We start from the raw sequence: 4,796 nt of genomic DNA, 5'->3' as shown, positions 1-4,796 counted from the left end.
CTGTCTTCTGTTGTTTCTGTAAGGATTGCAGGTATTTTGTATCACTGGTATCTGTGCAAGATTAGCCTACACTGAATCTATCCTTGGACTAGAGTATACTCCTGCTCACTGACCCCCATGTGGTCTTCTCAGTTGTTTATGTGTTTACCTGTAGCCTGGTATTAATGGTAATGCAGTATTGTGGGCACACTGGTTGGTATTAGCATCTGTCATCTATCTCCTATGTGCACAATTCAGTGTCCTCCCTTTTCCTAATTTTATCATGGTGGTCACAGACTCTTTCTGTACATCTCTCCCCTTACCCCCGTCAGTGTGTGATCCCCAACTAGCCCGGAATTAATCCCTCCCCTTCCCTCCCCACCCTGGTAACATACAAAGTGAATTCCCTTTTGAAAGCAAACCCTACTTTGTCTTTTTACAGTAATGAGCTCATACAGGACTTGTCCTTCTGCGATTGACTTATTTCACTCAGCATAATGTGCTCCAGGCTCATCCACCTTGTGAGATGATTTGTGTATCCCTCATTGTTCTTTAATGTAGCGTAGTATTCCATTGTGTGCATGTACCATAATTTGATTATCCACTTATCCGTTGATGAGCATTTAGGTTGTTTACATTTCTTTGCTATAGTGAATTGTGCTGTGATGAACATAGGTGTACATATGTCTGTTCATGTGCTGTCTCTCACTCTTTAGGATATATTCCGAGTAATGGAATTGCTGGATCAAATGGTATTTCTATTTTCAGTTTTTTTAAGGAAACGCCATACGGTATGCCATGATGGTTGTACCATTTTACAATCCCACCAGCAGTGCACAAGAGTTCCAATCTCTCTGCAACCTCGCCAGCATTTTTTATTTTCCGTCTTGTTGAACTTTGCTATTATTGATGGGATGAGATGATATGTCATCATTGTTTTGATTTGCATCTCTCTAATGACTAATGATTGTGAGCAATTTCTCATGTGTTTGTTGGCTGCCAGTATATCGTCTTTCGTGAAGTGTCTGTTCAAGTCTTTTGCCCATTTGTGAATTGTGTTATTTGTCTTTTTGGTGTTGAGGTGTTGAAGTTTTCTATAGATTTTGGAGATAAGTCCTTTATCAGATATATCATAGGCAAATATTTTCTCCCAATCTGTAGGTTCTCTTTTAACAAAGTCTTTTGATGTGCATAAGAATTTAATTTTTAAAAGATCCCAGTCATCTAGTTTCTCTTCTCCCTTGTGTGCATTTTGGGTTATGCTCTATTCTTTATTTTTGCCATAAATTAGGGCCCCCAGAGTTGCCCCTATTTTATCTTTGATGAATTTCACAGTTTTGGGTTTTACATTTAAGTCTTTGATCCAGCTTGAGTTTGTTTTTGTGTATGGGGTGAGGTGTGGGTCTTCATTTTTCTGCAAGTGGATATCCAGTTTTGCCAGCACCATTTGTTAAAGAGGCTGTCTCTTCACCATCTAATGGGTTTTGGACCTTTGTCAAAGATCAGCTGTGCAGAGATAGATGGGTCTATATCTGGACTTTTGACTCTGTTCCATTGATCCACCTGTCTATCATTGTACCAATATCATGCTGTTTTGACTACTGTGGCAGTATAGTAGTTCTTAAGATCTGGGAGTGTGGGACTTCCCACTTTGTTCTTCTTCTTCAGAAGTGCTCTGCTTATCCAAGATCTCTTTCCTTTCTGTATGAAGTTAGTAATTGGTTTTTCCATGTCCTTAAAAAATGTTTGTTGATATATGAATTGGGATTCCCTTAAATGTGTAGATTGCTTTAGGTAGTACTGACATTTTCACAATATTCTGTCTACCTATCCATGAAGAAGGTAGGTTATTCCATTAATGTAGTGCCTATTGTCTCTTGTAGTGGTTTTTTATAGTTTTCTTTGTATAGGTTTTTGTGTCTCTGGAAAGATTTATTCCTAGATATTTTATCTTTTTAGTAGCCATTGTAAATGGTATTGTTTCCCTTATTTCTTTATCAGAGGATTCTTTGTTGGTATAGAGGAATCCAATTTATTTTTGTATATTGACCTTGTATCCTGCCACTTTACTGAACCTCTCTATTAGTTCCAGTTTATTTATTTATTTATTTATTTGAGTCCCGTGGGTTCTCTACATACAGGATCATATGGTCCATAAATAGAGATGGTTTTACTTCCTCTTTGCCAATTTGTATGCCTTGTATTTCTCTTTCTTGCCTTGTTGCCTTGTCCAGGCCTTCCAATACAATGTTAAATAGAAGTGGTGATAGAGGACATCCCTGTCTGGTTCCCTTTCATGAGGGGAATGCCTTGAGTCTTTGTCTGTTAATAATGATGTTGGCCATTGGCTTTGCATATATTCCTTTTGTTATGTTGAGGAATTTCCCTTCTATCCCTATTTTGCTGAGAGTTCTGAACAGGAACAGGTGTTGGATTTTATCAAATGCCTTTTCTGCATCGATTGATAAAATCATATGGTTCTTTTGTTTTGTTTATGTGGTGGATTACATTGATGGTTTTCTGATGTTGAACCACTCTTGCAAACCTGGTATGAATCCCACTTGGTCAGGATATATTATTTTTTTGATATGTTGTTGGATTCTGTTGGCTAGGATTTTGTTGAAGATTTTTGCATCTATGTTCATGAGGGATATTGGTTTATAGTTTTCCTTTTTAGTGGTGTCTTTCCCCAGTTTTGGTATTAGTGTTATGCTTGCTTCATAAAATGAGTTTGGGAGTATTCCATCTTTTTCTGTGTTCTGGAATAGCTTGAGGAGTATGTTGTTGTTGTTGTTGTTATATGCCATTGAGTATAGGTGTCAACTTTTCTATGAATATTTGGTAAAATTCTCCAGTGAAGCCATCAGGGCCTGGACTTTTCTTTGTGGGAAGTTTTTTATGATCTGCTCAATTTCTTCATTTCTTATAGGTCTGTTCAAGTATTCTGTCTCTGAGTGTGATAGTTTAGGTAGATCTTCTGATTCTAGAAACTTGTCCATCTCTTCTAGGTTCTGAAATCTGTTGGAGTACAGTTTTTCATAATATTCTGTCAGTATCTTTTTTATTTCATTTGGTTTTGTTGTGATGATACCCTTTTTGTTTACTATTCTTGTAATTTGGATCTTCTTTTTCTTTTCTTTTTTTCAGATTTGCCAATGGTTTATTGATTTTGTTAATCTTTTTGAAGAACCAGGTTTTTGTTTTGTTGATTTGCATTGTGTTTTACTTCATTTTCTGTTTCATTTATTTCTGCTCTGACATGTATTATTTCCTTACTTCTAGATACTGTAATATTCTTTTGTTGTTCATTTTCTAGTTGTTGGAGTTGATGAGTTAGAGTGTTGATGTTGTTTCTTTCCTCTTTTTTGATGTATGCATTTATTGCTGTAAACTGACTTCTGAGTAGTGCTTTTGCTGTGTCCCATAGGTTTTGGTATGATGTATCTTCATTCTCGTTGTTTCTAGAAATATTTTGTAATTCACCTTTTATTTGCTCTATTACCCAGTAGTTTTTGAGCAGTGAATTCTTCAGCTTCCACGTTTCATGTTTTTCCCTTGATCTCTTTTATTAATTTCTAATTTTATAGCATTGTTGTCAGAGAAGAAGCTTTGTAGTATTTTGATGCTTTGTATTACTTCAATGTTTTTGAATTTATTGAGGCTTGTTTTATGTCCTAATGTATCATCTGTTCTGAAGAAGGATCCATGTGTACTGGAGAAGAATGTGAATTGTGCTTTTGTTGGGTGGAATGCTCTGTATGTGAGGTTGAGTTGGTTGATTGTGTTGTTGAGTTTTTTTTGTATCTTTGTTGAGTTTTTTTATAGTTGACCTGTCCCTCTTTGAATGTGGTGTGTTAAAGTCTCCTACCACTATTGTAGAGTTCTCTATTGTCCCTTTTAATTCAATTAGTATTTGCTTCACATATTTTGGAGCACTTTCATTTGGTGCATAGCTATTTATTATTGTAACGTCTTCTTTGTCAAATGACCCTTTCAGCATGACTGTCTTTTGTCTCTTATGATGTTTTTCACCTTAGTGTCTATTGTATCAGAAATTAGTATTGCCATTCCTGCTCTTTTTGATTATCGTTGGCTTGGTATATATTTTTTCCACCCTTTAACTCTTAATTTGTTTTTATCTTTGTGTCTAAGGTTAGTTTCTTGTAGGAGCATATCGATGGGTCTTCTTTTCTCATCTAGTCTGCCACTCTCTTTCTCTTGATTGGTGCATTTAGTCCATTCACATTGAGTGTAATTAGTGATAGATGTGAATTGATTGCTGTCATTCTGTTGTGTTTTTTGTCATAATGTTGGTGTTTCCTTGGTCCATATACTTTTCTTTGCTGAGTTTTATTTGTTGTCAAATGCTTCCTCTCTTTTCTTCTTTATTGTTTGTTTTGTGCTTATCAAACTCATGTTTTCCTTCCTTCTGGATTTGCTTAGGGGGATTATTAATTTTCTCTGTGGTTACCTTGGAGTGAATTCTTGTCTCTACATTTTTAGAACAGTGTGTTCTGTTTCCCTCTCCATTTGGAAGTTTGTACCTAGAAGTTTTACTCCCTCTAATAGGTTATTTGCTGTTGTCATGTGCAGATTGGCTTCCTTGATTTTTAGTGTACAATGTTTGATTGTCTTATTTTGAGTTTCTATTTCTGATTTGGTTTTAGTGTTGATGTCACTTATCCTGATTTTGTTGATCTCTGTTATGGGTTCTCTATTGGAAGGTCTTCCTTAGGGATTACTTGTAGGGTTGTTCTGTTTTTCACAAAATCCCTTAATTTCTGTGTGTCTGAGAATGCCTTGATTTTCCCTCATAT

This window comes from Orycteropus afer, unplaced genomic scaffold, assembly GCF_000298275.1.
Source record: "Orycteropus afer afer isolate SDZICR_OR568_19922 unplaced genomic scaffold, OryAfe1.0 scaffold00841, whole genome shotgun sequence".
Classification (NCBI taxonomy): Eukaryota; Metazoa; Chordata; class Mammalia; order Tubulidentata; family Orycteropodidae; genus Orycteropus; species Orycteropus afer.
The sequence above is the reverse complement of the archived record's forward strand: the minus strand, read 5'-3'. Positions refer to the sequence as shown.